The sequence below is a fragment of the Scyliorhinus canicula genome, chromosome 22, assembly GCF_902713615.1.
Source record: "Scyliorhinus canicula chromosome 22, sScyCan1.1, whole genome shotgun sequence".
Lineage (NCBI taxonomy): Eukaryota > Metazoa > Chordata > Chondrichthyes > Carcharhiniformes > Scyliorhinidae > Scyliorhinus > Scyliorhinus canicula.
In genome coordinates, this window is record NC_052167.1 from 2,125,001 (window position 1) to 2,150,257 (window position 25,257).

Here is a 25,257-nt window from a genome sequence, read left to right on the forward strand (position 1 = left end):
AAACTATTCACCTACAGAGCGGTACAGAACTGACATTGGGAAGATCCACACCATTCAGCTACCTAAAGCAAAAGAAAGACTTGCATTTATATAGCACTTTTCCCAACCACCGAATGTTTCAAAGCACTTTACAGTCAAATGAGCATTTTTGAAGCCGACTCATTGGTCTGATGCAGGTATCACGGCACGTAATTTAGACACAGCGAGCTCCCATGAACAACAACAATCTTTATTGTCACAAGTAGGCTTACATTAACACTGCAATGAAGTTACTGGGAAAAGCCCCTCGTCGCCACATTCTGGCGCCTGTTCGGGTACACTGAAGGAGAATTCAGAATGTCCAAATTACCTAACAAGCACGTCTTACGGGACTTGTGGGAGGAAACCGGAGCACCCGGAGGAATTCCACGCAGACACGGGGAGAACGTGCAGCCTCCACACAGATACTGACCCAAGCCGGGAATCGAACCTGGGACTCTGGAGCTGTGAAGCAACACTGCTAACCACTGTGCTACCGTGCTGCCATATGTGATAATGGCCGGATAATCTGTTTTTACCGATGTTGATTGAGGGATAAGCATTGAGCAGGACACCGGGAATGACTAAGACAAAACGCTGCAGATGCTGGAAATCTGAAATCAAAACAAAAAATGCTGCAAATATTCCTCGGGTCAGGCAGCAGCTGTGAGGAGAAACAGAGTTAAAAGGTGGGTGACTTTTCAGCGGAAAGCTACGAATGGAAGAGTTTTTAAGCTATTAGAAGGGAAGGAATGTTAGGAGGACAAAAGGGGAAGATCTGTGATAGGGTGTAGGTCAGGAGCGATTATCCAACATGATGCAAAACACAAAGAGATTGCTCGCGGGCATAGTGAGGACACAAAAGTTATGTCCAGATGAGGTGTGAATGGCTCCATAGCAACCATCTTAAAGGATAAAGAAACAGGTCAGCAAAACATGTAGAATGAGACGGAGGTAGAGGCTATGATCTGATGTTGAAGTCAACATTGGGCCCAGAGGGTTGGAGAGTGCCGAGGCAAAAGGTGAGGTGCTGTTCGTCGAGCGTGCGTCGAGCTTGCGTGAAACACAGGCCGAGGACAGAACTGTCAGAGTCGATCCGGGATAATTTAATGTCCCTGCTCTTCTTCAAACGTGCCATGGGATCTTTTACGTCCATGGGAGAGAGCAGTCAGAGCCTCGATTTAGCTTCTCTTATAAAAGACTGCACCACTGACAGTGCAGAACTCCCTCGGTACTGCACCAGAGTGTCCTACTTGATCCTTGCGCTCAAGTCCTGGAGCTTAGCGCCTGGAATCCACTCCCTAAACCATTTGGCCTCGCTACCATTCTCCCTTCCTTTGAGACAATCCTTTAAAGCTACTTAATTAGATCAAGCTTTTGGTGACCTCCCCTAATATCTCTACGTGGCTCAGTGTCAGATGTTATCAATCCTGTGCCGTGCCTTCAGGTACTTTTGTTCCGTTAACGGTGCCGTACAAATGCAGTTTGTTGTTTCGCTGCATAGGCAGGATTGCCCAGGCTGATGGGCCTAAAATCTGTGAATTGCTCTTGGCAACGTAATTGTCATCTCACAGCATCACTGTGGGGGCAGGGCAGCACCTACGTGTAATGGAAACCATTGAGCTCAGAGCAGAGGCATGTAAGATGTGGGTTTGCCTTGCATGCGTGCGGAGATGGTCTTGCAGCTCAGTGCTGACTGAGTCTGCGGGCAACCTTTGCTTCTCATTTTCATTTCAGGACCCCGCCTATCCAGAGGGTGGAGGGTCGGCGTGAAAAACCCATGACAGCGCCTTCTCAAACATTGTCATGGAGACACCAAGCAAGCCCACGCCAATATCTCTCTCTGCACTTCCTGTTAGGTGCCTCCGCTATCAGATCTTCAGCTTTAATTTCAGCCGGAGCGTGCGTGATGTCACCCGTTTTACTGCTTTCACATTGCGAAATGGGAAGTGTGGTCATCAGAAGCAGCCACATTTTCTCAGCCCATCACGAGTTTATTCCACTTCAGTTGCCGTGTCGCCTCTTTCCTGTCTGTAACGTTACTGAAATCCACTTGCTGGGAAAGATATTGTGGTTGGGCCTAATGGGCCTGATTCGGGACAATGACAGATTCACGGCATTGTCGCTTCCGGGCCACCACCGGCCCCTCTCGCCACATCCCACAAACCCCCCCCCCCCCCCACTCTCCGAAAGAGTCACAATGATGTGTAAAGTGACACCATCCCCAGCAGAGTGTGAAGGAACATTCTAGATGTTCCAGTTATTTTGAGACCAGAGCGAAGTTGTGAAATTCTGGGATTTGTACCGGCGTTGAGGGTGATGTTATTGTCATGGCGACGGCTGGGACAGCATCACAGGATTTTAGGTGCTCAGAGGGGGCCTCTGGCGTGGCGCAGTGACATTGGGATACTGGATGGGCCATGTCGTGATTATTAATGTGATTTATGGGAAATATAAAGATCGTTGGGGAGTGACTCTCATGGCCTCACACCTCCCCACCTCTGTAAACATTCCCATCCCTTTGTGAGGGAATCTAGAACGAGGGGACACAGATTCAAAATAAAAGGTCTTCCATTTAAGACGGAGATGAGTTCTTCTGACAGTGGGTCATTGAGTCTTTCAAATTCTCCTCCCCAGCGAGCAGTGAAATCTGGGTCATTGAAAATACTCGAGGCTGAGTCACGAGGGAGTCGAGGGTTATGGAGGGCAGTCAGGAAGGCGGAGATAAAGCCCCAGTCAGATGAGCTATGATCTTATTGATTGGGGGGGACAGGCTCAAGGGGCCGAATGGCCTCCTCGTGGTCCTGTTTATTATGTTCTTAGGTCCAAACGAGGCTCTATTTTCCTGCCTGAGTAGATGTAAAAAATCCAATGGCACTATTTTGAAGAACAGAGGAGTTAATGTTTACCCCTCAATCAGCATCACAAAAAATTGGATTACCTGGTCATTGCCACGTTGCTGCTTTTTGGAGCTTGCTCTGTACAACTTGGTTGCATTACAACAGTGACCACACTTCAACTATTCTCCAATGGACACAAAGTGCTTTGAAATGCCCTGTGGTCATGAAAGGTGCTTTATAATTTGATTTTTAATTCATTCATGGGAGGTGAGTGTCGCTGGCTAGGCCAGCATTTATTGCCCATCCCTAATTGCCCCTGAGAAGGTAGTGGTGAGTTGCCTTCTTGAACCGCTGCAGTCCATGTGATGTAGGTACACTCAGTGTTGTTAGGCAGGGAGTTCCAGGATTTTGGCACAGTGACGATGAAGGAGAGACAATATATTTCCAAGTCAGGGTGGTGAGTGGGGGGACCTCCAGGTGGTGGGATTCCCATGTACCTATTGTCCTTGTCCTTCTAGATGGTAGCGGTCATGGGTTTGGAAGGTGCTGTCCAAGGTGTCTTGCTGAGTTACTGTGGTGCATCTTGTTGATGGTACACATGGCTACCATTGTTCGTTGGTGGTGGAGGGAGTGAATGTTTATGGATGGGATGCCAATCAACTAGGCTGCTTTGTCCTGGATGGTGTTGAACTTCTTGAGTGTTGTTGGAGCTGCACTCATCCAGGCAAGTGGAGAGTATTCCATTGCACTCCTGACCTGTGCCTTACAGATGGTGGACAGACTTTGGGGGGTCAGGAGGTGAGTTACCCTCCACAGGATTCCCAGACACTGACCTGCTCTGGTAGCCATGGTATTAATGTGGCTGGGTCCAGTTCAGTTTCTGATCAATGGTAACCGCCAGGATTCTGATTGAGGGGGATTCATAGAATTTACAGTGCAGAAGGAGGCCATTAGGCCCATCGAGTCGGCACCAGCCCTGGTCCACGCCTCCACCCTATCCCCGTAATCCAGTAACCCCATCTAACCTTTTAGACACTAAGGGCCAATTGATCATGGCCAATCCACCTAAGCTGCACATCTTTGGACTGTGAGAGGAAAGCGGAGCACCCGGAGGAAACCCACGCAGACTCGGGGAGAAAGTGCAAACTCCGCACAGACAGTGACCCGAGGACGGAATTGAACCTGGCTCCCTGGAGCTGTGAGGCAGCAGTGCTAACCGCTGTGACACCGTGCTACCCTTCAGTGATGGTAATGACATTTTAAAGTCAAGGGGTGCTGGTTAGATTCGCTGACTGGCACTTGTGTTGCACAAATGTAACTTGCCACTTGTCAGCCCAAACCTGGATATTGTCCAGGTCTTGCTGCATTTGGACATGGACTGCTTCATTATCTGAGGAGTCGTGAATGGTGCTGAGCATTGTGCAGTCATCTGCAACATCCCCACCATCCCCACAACTGACCTTATGATGGAAGAGAGATCATTGATGAAGCAGCTGAAGATGATTGGACCGAGGACACTAACCTGAGGAACTTCTGCAGTGATGTCCTGGGACTAAAATGATTCACCTCCAACCACCGCAACCATCTTTATTTGTGCCGGGTATGACTCCAACCAGCGGAGAGTTTTCCCCCTGATTCCCATTGACTTCAGTTTTTCTCAGGCTCCTTGATGCCATACTCGATCAAATGCTGCCTTGATGTCAAGGGCAGTCACTCTCGCCTCACCTCTGCAGTTCAGCTCTTGTGTCCATGTTTGAATCAAGGATGTAAAGAGGTCGGAGCTCAGCGACCCTGGCAGATCCCAAACTGAGCATCACTGAGCAGATTATTGCGAAGCAAGTGCCGCTTGATAGCATTGCTGATGACTCCTTCCATCACTTTACTGACGATCGAGAATTGACTGATGGGGCGGTAATTGGCCGGGTTGGATTTGTCCTGTTGCTTGTGTACAGGACACACCTGGGCAATTTTCCACATTGCCGGGTAGATGTCAGTGTTGTAGCTGGACTGGAACAGCTTGGCTAGGGGGGCAGCCAGTTCTGGAGCACAAGTCTTCAGTACTATTGCTGGGATATTGTCAGGGCCCAGAGCCTTTGCAGCATCCAGTGCCTTCAGCCATATCTTGATATCACGTGGAGTGAATCGAATTGCTTGAAGACTGGCATCTGTAATGCTGGGGGCCTCCAGAGAAGTTTGAAATATATCATCCACTCGGCACTTCTGGCTGAATTTGTGGCGAATGCTTCAAGCCTGCCTTACGCACTGATCATCATTGCGGACAGGGATATAATTGTGGTACCTGCTCCTCCAGTGAGTTGTTTAACTGTTCACCGCCACTCACGGTTGGATGTGGCAGGACTGCAGAGCTTAGATCTGATCTGTTGGTTACGGAATCGCTTATTTAGGAACTTTGGGAACCTACAGTTCCCCATTGCATTCTCCTTGGCATCACCTCAGCCAATCAGAGTCAACCTGTTAACCAATCAGTACCCTCTTCCCCTGCAGTGTAGATTCTTGTAATCTTTGAAATTTGGCGTTACTGTGTTTGTCCTGATGAGTGCAAGGTGAAAAGCTTCGGCAACATGTCTCTCTTTTCAGAAACATAGACTGACACATGTTTGATTGTAACCTGGGTCGCTCAGGGGCAGAACATGAGGTCCCATGAGATCCCTACAAGTCCTAATTTTTCCAAGCAGCCATCCCACCCTCTCTCCCCCTACTGTCCCGGTGCTACCATTCGGCATAAAGCTGAGCTCAGCCGGAGAAAATATTTCCACTCTTGGACTCCTGACACTTCTCGGTGAATCGCACGTGCACGGGCCTGGGGCCCAGTCCTAACGCTGCGGAGGCTTTTCCGGCCCTTGTCATGGTTGGAGACACGGCGGGAGATTCGGCCACCGGATAATCTCAACAGTGGACTGGATAATTCCTCCCCCTGACCAAATGGACGGATTTTAAATACGTTAAAATCTCGCCCCAACCCCACTTTGCGTTTTCTGCATGATTCGAAACTGGGGGCAATCTAGTCTTTGGCAGGGGTTACCGAGCCCCGGGCTGGGGAGCTTGTAAGCGGAGACCTCACCCACTCAGGGGCCTACTGGTGAAATGCATTTATCGAACCCAAACCGGGATTGGAGGAAGTGTGGAACAACCGATCCTTCTGACACCTTACGCGCGGGCAGGCGGTGAGATTCCAGGCCGCACGTCACCATGGCGGAAATTTTAATGGGAGGGGGGCAGTGGGAGTCAGTGACGGCAGATTGAGGTCAGGCCACCACTGGTATGCATGGGCATTTCCAACTGTTGTGAGTGAAGCGTGGGCAAAAGGTTGAATCACCAGCGTTGCAGAGTGTCGGCACAACACTGCGTCTGTACAGTCTGTGGGAAACCCAGTTGTCAACTCCCAGTGGTCGATTTTTGTGGTCATCAATCTTCAAAAGGGCAAACTGGGCCCCAGCTGGGTGAAGTTTTCTACTTCATGTGAGGAAAGCAAAAAGAGAATTTTGCCTCAGCTTGGGGCATTTTATTATGTTAAAGGCTGTGAGGAAAGAAATTGGTCCCTTCCAATGCGTTTGTGTGAGGTGTCGGCGTTTCCTTAGCCTCTGACTGATCTCTCTGAATTTAAAATAAATTCCAGCAGCAGGCATTCTGGTGACTTCACAGAATTGTTACGATGCTGGAGGAAGCCATTCGGCCCCTCCAAACGAGCATCGACTGAACACCATTCCCCTCGCTTTTCTCCGTACCCCTGAACATTGTTTTTATTCAAATAATCATCCAACGCCCTCTTGAACACCTCGAATGAACCTGCCTCCACCACACTTCCAGGCAGTGAATTCCAGACCCCAACCACTCGTTGTGTGAAAATGTTTTTCCTCACATCACATTTGCTTCTTTTGCAAATCACTTTCAATCTGTGCTCTCTCGTTCTCGATCCCTTTACAAGTGGGAACAGTGTCTCCCTAGTTACTCTGTCCAGCCCCTTCTTGATTTTGAGCATCTGTCCAATCTCCTCTCGGCCTTCTTCTCTCCCAGGAGAACGGTCCCAACCTCTCCAATCTGTCCTCATCACTGAAGTTTCTCATCCCTGGAACCATTCTTGTAAACCTCTTCTGCCCTCTCCCCAATACATTCACATCCGCCCTTCAGTGCGGCGCCCAGAACTGTACACAATACTCCAGCTGAGGTCTAACTAATGTCTGGTATAAATTCGGCATTACGTCCTTGCTCTTCTTCCCTATTTCCCTGTCGATAAAGCCCAGGATACTCTAAGCTTTATTAACTTATCTCTCCACCTGTCCTGTCACCTGCAATTCTAGGTACATCAACACCCAGACCCTCTGCTCCTGCACCCCCTTAAGAATTTTACCGCTTATTTTATATCATCTCTCCATGTTCTTTCTACCAAAATGCATCACCTCACACTTCTCCACATTGAACTTCATCTGCCACCTATCTGTCCCCTCCACCAACTTGTCCTTTTGAAGTTTTATGCTGTCCTCTTCACAGTTTACAATATTTCCATACTTACCATACTTAAGATAAGGATGGCTGTTTATTATCACTTACTCTGGATACTTGAACGCGTGTCTCACTCACTCATCTCACTCATTCTTTCACACATGCAATGATTAGATATAGATCAGGTTTGAGCGGCACAGTGGTTAGCACTGCTGCCTCAGAGCTCCAGGGACTCGGGTACATTTCCGGCCTCGGGTCACTGTCTGCGCAGAGTCTGCACGTCCTCCCCGTGTCTGTGTGGGTTTCCTCCGGATGCTCCAGTTTCCTCCCACAGTCCAAAGATGTGGAGGTTAGGTGGATTGGCCGTGCTAAATTGCCCCTTAGGGTGGGGTCCCTGGAATAGGCCAGGAGATTGGGCCTAGGTAGAGTGGTCTTTAGAAGGGTCGGTGCAGGCTCGATGGACCGAAAGGCCTCCTTCTGTACTCTCGGGATTCTATGAAGTTAAACCCGTCATTATAAACATGGAAATTTTAAACTCCGACTTTGAGCACGGTTTTCCACACATCCTGCCGTGTCGTTCGCAGCGGCAGAGACAGCCGACCATTAGCTGGTGGTGGGAATTCCTGGTCTAACCGTTGTCAACAGGATTTCCCATTGAACGCACTGCTCGCTGCCAGGAACCAGCAGTGGTGGAAAATCCACAAAATGGCAGGACGGAAAGATCCTGTTGGTGTGAACGCTGGAATATTCTGGCCTCTATTTCGATACTTTAGTTGGAGTGATGGGCTTTTAGAACCAAATGACTCTCATGAATCTCTGAAGCCTCTTGCAGATCAATAGCCAGGAGGATTGTTCTTGGGTGACCTGGAAGCTGGAAAATGTACAGTAGGTTACATTAGAAGACTTTCAGCTGTGATGGTTTTGCTGTGTCAGATGTTTACTGGTGCTTCAGATGTTTCGCATACACGCACAGATTTATTTTGTTCAGGCTGTATTATACTGCAGTTCCCGAAAGCTAGTTTCAGTCACATGACTGCAGGGTGCCAACAGTAATTGACAATGGTCATTCATTCTTATCCCAGTCGGAACTTGAGCTCAGGTATTCACCTTTGTTCAATATGACACTCAGAGACCAACAGTGTTCATTGAAGGCTGGTGATACTTTGACAATGGGATACGCTACCATGCCAAGTGGCTGCAAGATTCCCTTATTCAGGTCTATGTTTAACTAAATATTGGCCTCAGAATCAAATACTGTCCACAGTCTAAATGTTCGCATAATCACGTGTTGCGTTTAAACCAAATTAAAAGAGTTTCTGACCACTTTAACAAGTATGATCTCACGGTCCATAATGTCCAATATCGTCATGCTAGGTTGACAAGTTGCCAAATAAATGTAAGTGTTGTTATAGCTTCAGAAAAGGGAATGAAAAAGAAATCGAAAACATCAAAAAACAGGTCTTCAACTGTTGCTTTGATTGTCCGTTTCATTTACAAGGCTGGAGACTGATTATTCCGAATCTGCATTCCCAGATTGGAACCCTGTGCGCTCAGCATGGGGAGGCATACCGTCAGCATGTGTGCTGCCAACTCCACCGGACTGTCCTGGGACTTCCAGGGATTGAGGATTAATCTCCCAGATCATGGTCCGTGCTGTCTATCGGAGTCGGCAATGGACAACCTCACAGGTCTACAAGAATAAGGGCCCACGGGTCAGCCTTTCAAATTAAGGCAACCACTTTGACTGCACAGCCATCCAACACCCCCTCACCGGCCCCTCCCTCCCTGCCGGTGTGGTCGCTCCTGGCAACCTGGTCTGGGGATGGCAGTGTGAGGATTTTAGAAAGAGGAAAGGTATAGGAGGCGACGAGGTAGAAACCAACCCAATGGACATAAAGGAGACATCACTTGAGGAGAAAGACTGGAAACCACAAAATAATATAAATAACATTTAAAAGAGAGGGGGAGTCAGAGGGGTGGGGAAACTCATCAGAGATTCTGATTAATGAAACGAGATGAATCATTTGGACAGAAGCCCAGTGAGTTCAGAATTGAGAAGTGACCTTTTTCCCCAAAGCTGAGGAATTCACAGAAAAAGTTTCCTCCTGACAGATACTTTCTTGTCAACCACTGCCCAAAAGTGCGTTAAAATAAAACAAAATCCGAACACTTCCCCAAATAAAGGAACAACATTCTTGTGTTCTGATAGGTGGCGCCTCACTGCAGCGTACAAGGAGCCACTGCAACTCGGGATGACTGAGGTCGATGTGGGTATTAAACATGAGGCCAGCTTTCAGATTCTGGGAGTTAACCTCCTCAGCTACCACATCCCCCCCCCCCCCCCCGCCCAAGTCACGTCACTCGGAAATGTCAGCGTGTCTCAGACAGGGGAAATGCTTTGCCAAACACAGCAAGTTTCTGCCTTTGTGTGTTTGTTTGCATCTTGAAATTTCCAGATGTCCCTGTTTCAGCTCCAATCGCCATCAAAATAAAAAAGTGGGAGTTTCCATTTCCCGAAAGGGGGAACCTCATTTGCTGCGTGAATCAAGGCACACATTCTATTACATAGGGTCACTGGATTGATTCCAGAGATGAGGGGCGGGATTCTCTGACCCCGCCCCCCCCCGCCGGGTCGGAGAATCGCTGGGGGGGTGGGGCAGCATGAATCCTGCTCCGCCGATCCGACGCTGGCTGCCGAATTCTCCGGTGACGGTCTTTTGGCCGGGGGCGGGGATCACGTCGCGCCAGTCAGGGGCTGTTGGCAGTGCACCCCCCCCCCCCTCCCCCCCCCCCCCCCCCCCCACCACCCAGTGATTCTCCGGGCCCTGATGGGCCAAGCGGCCGCCCGTTTTCGGCCGGTCCCACCGGCGTGAAATACACAAGGTCCATACCGGCGGGAACCGGCCTGCGGAGTCCTGGGGGAGGGCGGATCCGGCCCCGGTGGCCTGGCCCGGGATCGGGGCCCACCGATCTGCGAGTGGGACTGTGCCATGGGGGCACTCTTTCCCTCCGAGCCAGCCTCTGTGAAGCTCCGCAATTGCCGGCGCGGAGAAGAAACCCCCTGCGCATGCGCAGGGATCACGCCAGCGGTTCTGCGCCTGCGCCAGAACACTCTGCCGCTCCCGCACATGCGCCAACTCGCGCCGGCCGTCGGAGGCCCTTCGGCCCCGGTTGGTGCAGCGCCAACCACTCCACCGCTGGCCTGGCCCCCGGGAGTGCGGAGGATTCCACAACTTCCGGGCGGCCCGACGCCGGAGTGGTTCACGCCACTCTTTGGTGCCGGTACGGCCCACCCACCGGTTGGGGGAGAATCCCGGGCCGAGGTGTTTGTCTCATGAAGAGAGATTGAGCAGCTTTCTCGAGTTTAGAAGATTGAGAGGAGATCTAATTCAGGTATACAAGATGATAAAATGTATGGGTAAAGTAGATCGGATGCTTCCTCTTGTGGGGCAATCTAGAACGAGAGGTCATAGTTTTAGGATAAGGGATAGCAGATTTAAAACAGAGATAGGGAGAAATGACTTCTCCCAAAGGGCTGTGAACCTGTGGAATTTACTCCCCCAGAGTGCGATGGATTCCGGGACATTGAGTAAATTTAAGGAGGAGATGGACAGATTTTTAATTAGTAATGGGTTGAAGGGTTGTGGAGAACGGGCGGGAAAGTGTTGAGGCCAAGAAGCGATCAGCCATGATCGTATTAAATGGCGGAGGGGACTGGAGGGGCTGAATGGCCGATTCCTGCTCCTGGTGAAAGTTATTATCCCAATAAAACCTTTTATTCAGCAACTGGTGCTGATCTACTGAAGGATCCAACATTTTTTCTCTCAGTTTATTTGATATTTTATTTTCCCCCCCTCTCTCTTTCACTCTTTCGCCTCGGAGAAGCAATGAAATTACACATTACCCCCCCCCCCCCCCCCCCCCCCCCCCACCGCCACCCACACTGGGATGTCTCAAAGTCAGGGTGCCCAGGGTTAGCTCTATTCCTGGAGGTTCTATCACATGACCTTGTGCCATCTGACTGTCTCACCTTTGCCCCTCCTGCAAACACCGATCTGCTTATAAATATTGAAGGAAAATGGTAAAATAATCCTCCATTTAAGGGAGGTGTCTAACGTCATGAAGAGCTTTGATAGAATAAATAAATTGAAAGTGTTTCCAATGGGAGTAACCAGAGGACACGGTGATTTGCAGAATGAAGCAGAGGCAAGTGTGTATATACATCATGAGTTGTGGGGATCTGGAATGCACAGACAAGTGGTAGAAGAAGATTCAATATTAACTTTTAAACGGGAACTGGATAGATGCTTGCAAAGGAAATAGTTGCAGTGCTAAGGGTTAAGAGTAGGAGGGGGAGGAGAGTGGGGATAACCGGATAGATCTTTGAAGGGCCCAGATCGGCATGAATAGCCAAACAATCTGTTTTCCTGTCGCATCATTGTATGAATTCGGATAAAGCCCTTGCACATTCTCTGAAGGAGAGCAGACACCTTGTGGTAAACCATTGTTAATGTATTATATGTATTGTGGTAAACTGTTACTGTACTACATGTATTGTGGTAAGCCATTGCCTGATGGCTCCGCCTCCCCTCGGGCTCGGTATAAAGGTGGCTGACCTCCGACCCTGCCCCAGTTCGGGATCAGAGGCCAGGAGGCTTTCTGTTTGGCTTATTAAAGCCACAGTTTCGTTCACTACTCGTCTTGTGTTAATTGATGGCCCATCACACCTTCATTCTGCAAACCCGCTCACAGCAGAGTGAGCCGGAGATACGCGCAGGTCTGCAAGCGAGTTGTCATCTGGCAAAAGGGTTTTGCTCTTCCAGGATGTAATATCCTGACAGATAGGCAACCCATCGAGTGAGATGAAAGGTAACTGTGTTCAAAGACTCCAAACTCCTAACTTACTGGGAAAACCACGCTCCGATACCAGGATTCGCACGCTCCAGTCCCAGTTGGCCGATCAGGTCATGTGACACTCACAGAATCACAGAATCACACAGCACAGAAGAGGCCGTTCAGCCCATCGAGACTGTACCGATGCATGAAAAACACCTGACCTGCCCACCTGATCCCATTTGCCAGCACTTGGCCCATAGCCTTGGATATTATGACGGGCCAAGTGCTCATCCAGGTACTTTTTCTAAAAATAAATGTAATTTTTAATTTTTTTCCAATTAAGGGCAATTTAGCGTGGCCAATCCAGCTACGCTGCACATCTTTTGGTTGTGGGGGTGAAACCCAAGCAGAGAAGGGGGAAATGTGCAAACTGCACGTGTACAGTGACCCGGGGCTGGGATCGAACCTGGATCCTCGACGTCGTGAAACAGTAGTGCTAACCATTGTGCCATCGTGCTGCCCGTCCATTTTACTTTTTAAAGGATGTGAGGCAACCCGCCTCTACCACCCTCCCAGGCAGCGCGTTCCAGACCCTCACCACCCTCTGGGTAAAAACGTTTTTCTGCAAAGCACTCATAAACCTCCTGCCCCTCACCTTGAACTTGTGACTCCTGTTACTGACCCTTCAACTGAGGGGAACAGCTGCTCCCTATCCACCCTGTCCATGCCCCTCATAATCTTGTCCACCTCGATCAGGCCACCCCTCAGTCTTCTCTGCTCCAGCGAAAACAACCCAAGCCTATCATAACTTAAACGTTCCATCCCAGGCAACATCCTGGTGAATCTCCTCTGCACCCCCTCCAGTGCAATCGCATCCTTCCTATAATGTGGCGACCAGAATTTCACACAATCCTCCAGCTGTGGACTCAGCAAAGTTCCACACAACTCCAACATGACCTCCCCGCTTTTGTAATCTATGTCTCGATTAATAAAGGCAAGTGTCCCATATGCCTTTTTCACCACCCTATTAACCTGCCCTTCTGCCTCCGGGACCTCGCTCCCCCCCCCACCCTCCGACCCCCCTTAAAGGGGCACGCTACCTCAGAGGACATGATAAGAAGTGATAATGCCGGTCCTTTATTTAAATGGCGGCTGACCTGGAAGCTTTGTCCCAGCGTTTCCCAGCAGACGTTACAGAACCGTTTGGATCATTTTAAACAACAATATCAATACAGATTAGATAAAACAACAGGCCGAGGCAGGGAGAAAGAGCTGTAATTCACTGGCCTGCTAATGCTTTGTGCTCTCAGCTCTGACACCATCACATCCCCATGATTGCTTGATTGGTGTCACCTCTGCGACCTTGGGCCCATGTGGGATTGTTTGACTTTGCCTTTCAATCGCTGCAGGTCTTTCCTCTGTGCTGCTATGCTGGACCAAATCGCACAAGTAGTTTAGAGACCTGGCTGTAGTGCAGTTACAGGCCAGCGTAAGTTATTGGTAGTCTGATAACTTAATTTAAAGAGGCCAGATGGATAACCGACAGTCAGAACAGAAATAGCCTTGCCGTGTTCGAAGCGTATTCCTTGTCTGAAACCGCAACTTAACTGGAAGCAATGTTGCAGTTTAATGTTTTACATTCCAACGGTAGCACAGTGGGTAGCACAGTTGCTCCACGGGTCCCAGGTTCGATTTCCGGCTTGGGTCACTGTCGGTGCGGAGTCTGCACGTCCTCCCCGTGTGTGCGTGGGTTTCCTCCGGGTGCTCCAGTTTCCTCCCACAGTCCAAAGATGTGCAGGTTAGGTGGATTGGCCATGCTAAATTGCCCTTAGTGTCCAAAAAAAACGGTTAGGTGGGGTTACTGGGTTACGGATTGGGGTGGAGGTGTGGGCTTAGACAGGGTGCTCTTTCCAAGGGCCCGTGCAGACTTGATGGGCCGAATAGCCTCCTACTCCACTGTAAATCCCATGATTAGCGATTACACGTTAAAAATAAGTTAATGCGGCCCAGAAGCACACAGGCACATCCTAAGGATGTGAAAGGCTCCATAGAAATGCACGTTCTATCTACTGATAACAATAACTAATATTTGTATGGCGCCTTTAACCTAATGAAACATCCCAACGTATTCCACAGGAGCGTTTTCAAGCAAGATACTGCGATGAATCATATTGGCCGATAGAGGTCAGGTGACCAAAAGCTTATTGGAATAAGGTGCATCGATAAGGAGAAAAGTGAGGGAAAGAGGCAAAGAGATGTGAGGAGCTCATCACAGGGTGTGGGTCCCACGAAACCAAAGCCACCAATGGTGGTGCAGTTGAAGTCAGAGATGCACAGGGGGCTGGAATTAGTGGAGCACAGATCTCTCAGAGGTCTGTGTCGAACATGGGTGTCAACCTTGGGTCAGTTGGTAGAACTCTGTCCTTGGAGTCAGAGGGTTGTAGCCTCAAGTCCGACTCGAGGGGATGGTGCAACACCCAGACTGACACTCCGGTGCTGTGCTGAGAGAGCGCTGCACCGTCGGTGTGGTGCCTTTCAGGTGAAACCATAAATGGAGATCTTCCCCCTCACATGGATGCAAAACATCGCATGGCCCTAGTCTGGGGATGAGAAGGAAACTTCCCCTCAGCACCCTGGCTGATATTCATCCCTTATTCAGCAACAATAAAACCGATTATCGGGTCATCAGCACACTGCTGTTTGTGGGAGCTTGCTGTGCACAAATTGGCTGCCACATTTCCATTATTACAACAGTGGCTCAAAAAGCACCTAATTGACTGTAAAGCACCTTGGGTCCTCCTACAGCTGTGAAAGGCAAGATATAAATGGAAGTCTTCTCATCTCTTTACAGTCACAGCTGTACCTTTGCAGTAGAATGCGTTGATGAGCAGTCCGCTCCTTATCAAACAGCAACACGGTCCAAACTACCACGAGCAATTCCGCAGGAGAGCCACTGGTATGTAAATAACCTCATAGAAATAGAAATACAATTAGCCATCTTAAAGCATCCTGTCACGTATTTTACAATGCAATTAAGCAGAAGCCATCACTCACCCTCGAAGTTATCGCTGTACTATATAATCAATGGAACAGTAAAACATTGGGTCCAGTGTCAGTGCAGCTGCTTCCCTTTGTTCCCTCATATAGACTCACATCGAATGTACAGCACAGAAACAGGCAAAGCTCACCCATGTCGGTGTTCATGCTCCACCTGAATCTCCTCCCACCCCACATCATCTCACTCTTATCATCAGATCCTTACATTTCTTTCTCCCTCTTGTCGACTGACCTATTTTCCCCCTTCGATACTTCCATGCTATTCCCCGTGGTAGCAAGTTTCACATTCTCATCATTCTCTGAGCAAAGATATTTCTCCTGAAGATTGCTATTGAATTTATTTCTGGCCATCTTAGATTTTCTCTTGCCAATTCCATCAATGCCCTTGGTAGTCTTCAAGGCATCCACCAGGTCAGTCCTCAATCTTCTCCAGATTAATGACCTCCAATTTGTTGAGTTGCCTCAAAGAGACCTTTGTTGTTTCTATCTGGGAAGTGTCTAAAAGCCTTGCAGGTAACATTGAAAGTGCTTTAGTTAGTCTGATCCTAATGCATACCCACGAGTTCACACGCAAAATGCAACCAGAAGGGCAGCATGGTGGCGCGGTGGTTAGCACTGCTGCCTCACGGCGCCGAGGTGCCAGGTTCGATCCCGGCTCTGGGTCACTGTCCGTGTGGAGTTTGCACATTCTCCCCGTGTTTATGTGGGTTTCTCCCCCACATCCCAAAGATGTACAGGATAGATGGATTGGCCACGCTGTGGGCAGCACGGTAGCACAGGTGGATAGCACTGTGGCTTCACAGCGCCAGGGTCCCAGGTTCGATTCCCCGCTGGGTCACTGCCTGTGTGGAGTCTGCACGATCTCCCCGTGTCTCCGTGGGTTTCGTCCGGGCGCGCCGTTTTCCTTCCACAGTCCAAAGACGTGCAGGTTAGGTGCATTGGCCACGATAAATTGCCCTTAGTGACCAAAGGAAAATTGTTTGGAGGGATTATTGGGTTACAGGGATAGGGAGAAGTGAGGGCTTAAATGGGTTGGTGCAGACTCGATGGGCCGAATGGCCTCCTTCGGCACTGTATGTTCTATGTTCTAAATTGCCCTTTAATTGAAAAAAATGAATTGGGTACTCTATATTTTTTTAAAATACAACCAGGAGACCATAAGATATAAAAACAGAATTAGGCCATTCGGTCCATCGAGTCTGCTCTGTCGAGTCAGGCACTCACATTTCAGCTGGGTGTGATATACATTGAGAAGTTGGGATGATATCACTGGAGACCAGAGATGATTTGAAGGCCTGAAATTGCTTCAAGAGCCCTTTTTCTTAAATGTATACATCATAGGCGATAGTTTATTCGGTTAAATTCCTGTTTCTGTCATGCTGAAGGGTATATGTCACGGGCATTCTATGTAAGTTAATGAAAGATGACAGCACACCAACGGATAATGATTGGTAAATAATTACCGTACGTTGAATCAACTGTTGGTCAACAACTGTTTTCAAATCCATCCTCCACTTGTGAAGTTGTTTAAATTTTATTCCTGGATGAACTTAGTGACCATAATTCAGTGTCTTTCACTATTGCAATGGAGAGGGATAGGGCCAACCGGCAGGGCAAGGTTTATAATTGGGGGAGGGGTAATTATGATGCGATTAGGCAAGAATTGGGGAGCATAAGGTGGGAACAGAAACTGTCAGGGAAAGGCACAAATGAAAAGTGGAGCTTGTTCAAGGAACAAATACTGCGTGTCCTTGATAGGTATGTCCCTGTCAGGCAGGGAGGAAATGGCCGTGTGAGGGAACCATGGTTCACAAAAGAGGTTGAATGTCTTGTCAAGAGGAACAAGATAGCTTGATCTTGGTTGCGGACAATGCTCGGCACAACATCGAAGGCCGAAGGGCCTGTTCTGTGCTGTAATGTTCTATAAAATTATTACTGGAATAAAGAGCTATAATCCCATAACTTCCTGGCTTCATCGGATTTTGAGGGAAGCGCAGAGATGCCTGGCGAATCCCTCACGGAGGTTCCCAGGTAAGACGAGCTCTAAGTTCCCCTGGGCAATTCCACTGAGCTGGGAACCATCCGACAAAGCGACTTAAATCACCAACTTTGGACAATTCTGCCAGTGATACGTTAATAGTTACTCTGAATGAGTCAGAAGAAATAAAAGCGCTTCAAACTTCAGCAGAACGAGCACCTCACTGGACACTCTTCCCCCCCCCCCCCCCCCCCCCCCCCCCCCCCCCGCCCTGGGGGAATCTCCCATCTCACCTAACTAAGCACCACACCCCCAAAAGGTGTTCCCTAATCCCCACCCTCCCAAAGATGAGGGAGTGTCCCTCGCCCACCCTCCCTCCCCGCCCTCGACCTGACCCATCAACCCGACAGGGTCTGACCTCCCCCAGTAACCTGAACTGCAAAATTCTATGCCCTATGATTCTAAACCAGGTAATAGAACATAGAACATTACAGCGCAGTACAGACCCTTCGGCCCTCAATGTTGCGCCGACCTGTGAAACCACTCTAAAGCCCACTTACACTATTCTCTTATCATCTATATGTTTATCCAATGACCATTTAAATGCCCTTAATGTTGGCAATGGTGTCAAACACCACAGAGTTCAGAATGAAGAAGGTCAAGGAGAGATTTTGGCGAGGTGTTCGCGGTTATAGGGGATCCGATCTGGCCAATGGGTTTCTGGAGACAGGAGGTCATGAGAGGAGACATGTTTAAGGAAGTTAACAAATGATCCAGTGAGGAGGCAAGAATTCTTTTTTTAACGCAGCGCTTTGGTGTGATCTGGAAGGTATTCTGGAAGGGCGGTGGAAGCAAATGTAATAGCAACTTTCTAAAAGGGAGTTGGATAAATGCATGAGCACAAAATCAAAATGCTGGCCAATGGGGAAGGAGGTTGGGAGAGGGCGATTGACTGGGTAGCTCTTTCATAGAGCCGACCCAGGTATGCCAAGCCGATTGGACTTTGCCCTACGCTGTGTAAAATGGATGCTGGTGTTAGTTTTGACGGGAGGTGTGCACTGGAGCACCTGAGTGGATATCGCCAACAAATTAGCGGTGGCAGGTTGGAAAAAATATGAATTATTAATCTCTCCTCTTGAAGCAAGTCATTGCTTAAAAAAAATACAAAGGCACTTCACAGCCGCTCATTGGCTGCTGCTTCTCATGCACCATGGAAACCAAGGACATCACATTCAGCTTGACGTAGTAAACACTCCTGACAGTCTGTAAAAATAATGATCTTTATTATTTATGGCTGACGTTGCTTTTGTTTCATTAAACTGTGAAATGATTTGGAGGCAGCACCTGTATCATGCCAGCCAGTCAGCCGCACACAAGCCAGTTCCAATGACTCCAATGAGCAATGCCAGGACTCATTGATTCAACAACAGCAATGTATTTATATAATGCCTTTAATGGAATAAAATGTCCGAAAGCACTTTACAGGAGTGTTAGCAAATAAAATGTGACACCAAGCCACATAAGGTGATAATAGGACAAGCGAGCTAAAGTTTTGACAAGCAGTTGGGTTTTAGAGCTTTGAAATAGGGGGCGCCGGTTGGGTCAGCTGGCTAGCGCGTGGTTCAGAGTAATGCCAACAGCACAGTTTCAGTCCCTGTTCTGGGTGTGGATGATTGGGCCTTACCTTCTTGCCATCCCCATCCTTGGTAAGGAATGCCACCCCTCGAGCTAAATGAACAATTGTCACCCTCAAATCGAGAGTAAGGAAAAGGAGTCAACAACAGATGTTACACTCGGAGGCGTTGACTATGTGGGGGGGGGGGGGGGGGGGGGGGGGATTGTTCTTGGATGCGAAGCATGTGATCAGCAACCCAATTTACACAGGTAGGTGGGTACAAAATGGGCGGACAGTTTGGCTGTATCGGGTTGTAGGCCAATTGCACCCTCTGTAACGTTCATATTATAAAGTCATAGAGGTTAGCACAGAGTACTTAGGGAATGAATGCGTTGCTGCAGAGGAAAGAAAGATCTTGGGTGGGATTCTCTGTCCTGCCGCACCCGTTTTCGGGGGTGGCCCCCCCCCCTCCGGCAGCGGGATTCTCCGTCCTGCCGCACCCGTTTTCGGGGGTGGCGAGCCCCCTCCGGCAGCGGGATTCTCCGTCCTGCCGCACCCGTTTTCGGGGGTGGCGAGCCCCCTCCGGCAGCGGGATTCTCCGTCCCGCCAGCCAGTCATTGGGGTTTCCCATTGTGGGCACATCCATGCCGTTGGGAAATTCCCTGGTGTGGGTGCGGTGTCGATGGAACGGAGAATCCTGACACCGGAGAATCCAGCCCGTTGAGTATTGCTGATAAGAACTACATGCTCTGGAAGATTTTTGCCTTAGACTCATCAGGGCAAACTCAGGAATGGCAACTTTCAAATGGAGCAGCACTTTACACTGCTTGAGAAAAGAGGGCTGATTGGTTGACAAATCAGCTCTGATTGAATAGAATCATAGAATCCCTACTGTACACAAGGACGTCATTCGGCCCAACAAGTCTGCACTGACCCCCTGAAGGAGCATCCGGCCGAGGCCCCATCACCGTAACCCCACTTAACCTTTGGATATTAAGGGGCAATTGATCATGGCCAATCCACCTAACCTGCACATCTTTGGACTGTGGGAGGAAACCGGAGCACCCGGAGGAAACCCATGCAGACACAGAGAGAACGTGCAAACTCCACACAGACAGTGACCCAAGGTTGGAATTGAACCCGGGTCCCTGACTATGTGAGACAGCAGTGCTAACCCCTGTGCCACCATGCTGCCCTTTGGTTGAGACATTGACATGGGGAATGCACCAAAGCTCTATTTTCACCCATGGTTTTGTTCATTCCAAAAAAGCGCAATGTCTGACCAATAAAAAGCAATGCAGTTCACTAATGCCCTGCCCTAGCCTGCGTGTGACTCCAGACCCATAGCAATGTGGTTGACACTTAGCTGCCCTCTGAAATGGCCGAGCAAACAACCCAGTTAAAGGGCAATTAGGGATGATAAACAAATGCTGGCATTGCCAGTGACGACCACATCCCATGAATGAATAAAGAAAAAAACTGTTGTTGCCTGTAACGCGATCTTGGATACGCTGAGGATGTGGGAGGTGCTAGACGAACGCAAGATGCTCATCTTCCTTTATCCACGGTGCCCCTAGTCTCTGTCCATTTCGGAGGGTTGAAGTTTGGAGGGCGGCACGGTAACAGAAGTGGATAGCACTGTGGCTTCACAGCACCAGGGTCCCAGGTTCGATTCCCCGCTGGGTCACTGTCTGTGTTGAGTCTGCACGATCTCCGCCGTGTGTGCGTGGGTTTCCTCCGGGTGCTCCGGTTTCCTCCCACAGTCCAAAGACATGCAGGTTAGGTGGATCGGCCATGATAAATTGCCCTCGGTGACCAAAAAGGTTAGGGGGATAGGGTGGAAGTGAGGGCTTAAATGGGTTGGTGCAGACTCGATGGACCGAATGGCCTCCTTCTGCACTGTATGTTCTATGTTCCCCCCCCCCCCTCCACCCGCCACTATATTTTGCTGCAGGTTAGCACTTTTGACTGTCCTCTACCATACCGATCCCCATTCTTCCTCCATTACTCACCAGCCTAGATTCAGGACTGGGACTTCCTTTCCACTTTGATGTAAAACTGACAGACAGATTCAGGGCTCGTGCAGGGTATGTAGGCGGTGTTTCATGAAGCGTGGCTTCAGCTGGTGGCAGCAGACTAGGGTCAGGCAGGGTGAGATAGGGGGGAGGGGGGGGGGTCAATCTGACCTCTGCCAAGGTTGAAACCACCGCTGATAATTGCGTCTTGACCTTCCACCTTGTGCCAGGGAACCTCGGGGGGGCTAAATATGCCGATTTATGGAAGCAAACCTGGATACGTCCCAGCCCACACCCACTGTGACAGCGATATCTGATTTTAAAAAAAACATTAACAATGCTTTCAATTATCCAGGAATAATATTCAGGGTGAAATTGGAGGATCTGCTTCAAAAGCCTCAAGCATTTCACGAGCATAAAAATAGAAATGTTGTATTCAGGCTGGCACCTGAACGCCCTCGACCCTTCCACTAACTCACTGAGGAATCGGAACAATGACTGGATCGAGGTATTTTTCTAATTTCTCAAGCTTGTCCCTTTCTGAATGGTAGCTGCTGACCTCCTTGCATTTTCCTTCTCCCGGCCCCTGGTCTCCATCTCAGATCCCTGGGCTTTAAAAAAAATTCTTCACAGAAAGTGGGTGTCGCTGGCTCAACCAGCATTTGTTGCCCATCCCTAATGGGATTGGATTTGTTTATTGTCACGTGTACCGAGGTACAGTGAAAAGTATTTTCCTGCGAGCAGCTCAACAGATCATTAAGTACATGGGAAGAAAAGGGAATAAAAGTGTGGTGAACCACTGTGTACACCTGTATTAGGGGATGTAAGGTAGGACCTGTACTACAGGTTCGCCGGTAGCCCCTGCCGGCTGGCTCCGCCCACTAGGAGCTGTATAAATATGCGTGTCCTCCATTGATCTGCCATTTGGCCAGCTGCAGTAGGAGGCCACACATCTGACTGCAATAAAGCCACAGTTGTACCCAATCTGAGTCTTTGTGCAATTGATCGTGCATCAAAAAGAAAATACATAATAGAGCAACACAAGGTATACAATGTAACTACATAAGCACCAGCCTCGGATGAAGGGTGTAGTGTTAATGAGGTCAGTCCAAAAGAGGGTCGTTTAGGAGTCTGGTAACAGCAGAGAAGAAGCTGTTTTTGATTCTGTTCGTGCGTGTTCTCAGACTTCTGTATCACCTGCCCAATGGAAGAAGTGATTGCCCCTGAGAAGGTGGTGGTGGACCTGCTTTCCTAAGGCACTGCAGAGCATGTGGTGTAGGTGCACCCACTGCGCTGTCAGGGAGGAAGTTCCAGGATTTTGACACAGCGACAGTGAAGGAACGGTGATACATTCCCAAGTCAGGTGGGGGTGTTCCCATACATCTGTTGCCCTTGTCCTTCTAGCTGATAGAGGTCGTGGGTTTAGAAGGTGCTGTCGAAGGATCCTTGGTGAGTTACTGTAGATGGTACACATGGCTGCCACTGTACATCGGTGGTGGTGGGGTTGAATGTTTGAAGTGGTGGATGGGGTGTCAAGTGGGCTGCTTTGTGCGAGAGCTTCTTGAGTGTTGTCTTCCCTTCTCTTGCTCTTAGCTTATTCTTTCTTTGTGATCCTCTCCGGCCATTCCGTCTCCATCTTTATTTACCTCACTGCCCCCCTGATCTGATATTCTTCTGGATTTTCCCGCTCCCCAACCATCTAACAACAACAATTTCCATTGATAAAGCACCCACATAAAATATTCCAAGATCTCTCACAGGGATGTGATCAGAAAATAATTGACACCGAATCAAAGGGGGAGCCATGAGGACAGGGGAGCAAAGAGGGGGGGGGGGGGGGGGGGGGGGGGGGGGTGGGGGGGGGCAGGATTTCAAAGCTTAGAGCCTAGATGAAATTTACAGGATACTGCGAGGTCTGGATAGAGTGGACGTGGAGAGGATGTTTCCACTTGTAGGAAAAACTAGAACCAGAGGACACAATCTCAGACTAAAGGGACGATCCTTAAAACAGAGATGAGGAGGAATTTCTTCAGCCAGAGTGTGATGAATCTGTGGAACTCTTTGCCGCAGAAGGCTGTGGAGGCCAAATCATTGAGTGTCTTTATAACAGAGAGAGATAGGCTCTGGATTAATAAGGGGATCAGGGGTAATGGGGAGAAGGCAGGAGAATGGGGATGAAAAATATATCAGCCATGATTGAATGGCGGAGCAGACTCGATGGGCCGAGTGGCCTAATTCTGCTCCTATGTCTTATGGTCTTATGGCAAAGACATTGCCTCCAATTTTGGGAGATGCACAAGAGATCAGAATTGGAGAAATGCAAAGTGAGGTTGTAGGACTGCAAGAGATTACGGAGACAGAAAAGGGCAAAGTCTATGGATAGGTTTCAACATGAGGATGATAATTTGAAAAGTGATGTGTTGAGGGACGTGAATCTATTGTAGGTCATCTTACATCGTACGCCATTCTCCCCAATTCTCTTCTCCGTGCCTCGACCTAGTTCCCAGCCCCTCACGTTCACTTTCTGGCTGATTGACCCCAGTCCGCGGTTTTGTCTCCTGGATGTTTCTATGGGAATGGGAAGTCTGATTTTCCGGAAGCAGGTGGGGTGCAGTGAGCAGTCAGACCCTCCGCTTCGCCGGCAGCGAGCTCACGCCCACGGATTTCCCGACGGCGTGGGGGTGCCCACAATGGGAAATGCCATTGGCCGCTGCCGGGACAGAGGATCCCGCTGCCGGTGGGGCCGCGCCGCACCAGGAAACGGTTGCGGTGGGACAGAGAATCCGGCTGGGATGCTGGAGAACTTGGACCTTTAATTGAAGCGTGTGTAAATATTGTAAATATGCCAGAACACCAGAGGCACCGTCTTATTTTATTTTAATTCATTCTTTGTTTGGATGTGAACATCTCAGGCAAGGTCGACACTTATTACTTACAGCTAGAAGATAGTGGTCAGCCTTCCTGAACCACTGTGATCCGTGTGGGCACGGTACGCCCACAGTGATTTCGGTGGGGAGTACCAAGGTAATGATCCAGTGACAGGGAAAGAATGGCGATCTACTTCCACGTCAAGATCCTATGTGTCTTGGAGGTGATGACATTCCGACGTACCTACGTCCTTGGCCTTCTAAATGCTGGGTTTGGGAGTTGCTGTCAAAAGGGGCTTAGCCAGTTGATGAAGTTCACGCTGGCGAAGGTTGGTTACTCCATAGGATTGGAATAGGGACCTGTTCTAAATAATATTACAACTGTTATCAGTTTCAAATTACAGATACGTTAGACTCCCCACAGTCAGACAAGTGTTGTAATTGAGTAATTTCAGTACTTCATTACTGCAACATGAGAACTAGTTTAACTGGGATGAATAAGGTGCCTGCGGTAAGCCTCCCTGGAGACAGTGAGCAAATCAGCCTGCCAACAATAAGGAAAAATCAATTTTGCGTTTGTCCTTTGACTGAGAAAACTAGAGGTTGTTTACCATTCTCAATGAGCATTTCCTCTTATTCTATCATTTAAAGGGTGGGCATTAGACAGAAGGATGGTGGGGGGGGGGGGGGGGGGGTACAGCGTTAGAATTCAGGCCGAGGAATTCTCAAGCCTGTCACATGTGGGGCATTGTGTGGCAACTCTGCTCGTATTTCAACTGAAATGGTGAACAGGCGGAGACTTGGCTACACTTAATCAAATTTTAGTGCAGGTGCAAATCAGATTGAATTCCACAACAGGCCCAGATTAGCTTGAATTTGAGAGCAGGTTTGCATCAGATTGAATTCCAGTGGAGACTCAGGTCAATTTGAATTCTAGAACAAGCCTGGGTCGGATTGAATTCTAGAACAGACCTACAATAGGTTGAATATGAGAGCAGTTTCGCATCAAATTGAATTCCAGTGGAGACATAGATCAATTTGAATTCTAGAACAAGCCTGCATCAGATTGAATTCTAGAACAGACCTGGATTCGGTCGAATTTGAGAGCAGGTTTGCATCCGATTGAATTCCAGTGGAGGCTCAGATCAATTTGAATCTAGAACAACCCTAGATATGATTGAACTCTCGAACAACCCTGGATCGGATCAAATTCTAGAACAGTCCTAGATTATTATTTTTTTGTTCGTTTTGAATTCGAGAAAGGTTCAGATCAGATTGACGTTTAAACAGGCCTGGATTGGTTTAAATTCTAGTTCAAACCCAGATAAAATCCTAATGCAGGCAAACGGCTGCTGCATTCAACAGGAAACCGGCAACCTGCTTCCCTGGAGGAAAGCCAGATACTGAAATTGACTTTGTAAGTGTGCAGCTGTAGCCAACTTTACAGGGCGATTGGAATGAAGACAGAGGAAAACATTTCTGGAATCAAAAAACAGATGAGTAAAATATTCTTCTTGTAAGTCAGGAGCAAACATGGAGCACAAAGAGGGCTTTCCCATTACTGATCACA

General features: G+C 48.9%; 1 protein-coding gene across 3 annotated transcripts in view; it reads left to right on the forward strand.

Annotated features, from left to right (window-relative positions):
- Positions 1-25,257, forward strand: part of LOC119956027 (ras-GEF domain-containing family member 1A-like) — a 221,331-nt gene that overhangs the window by 66,240 nt on the left and 129,834 nt on the right. Inside the window, exon 2 of one of the 3 annotated variants that reach the window (XM_038782761.1) lies at positions 15,007-15,111. The exons of the other annotated variants lie outside the window; for them this stretch is intronic. The gene's annotated coding sequence lies outside the window, so the exon portion shown is untranslated. The remainder of the gene's footprint in view (positions 1-15,006; positions 15,112-25,257) is intronic. 3 annotated transcript variants of the gene reach the window in all.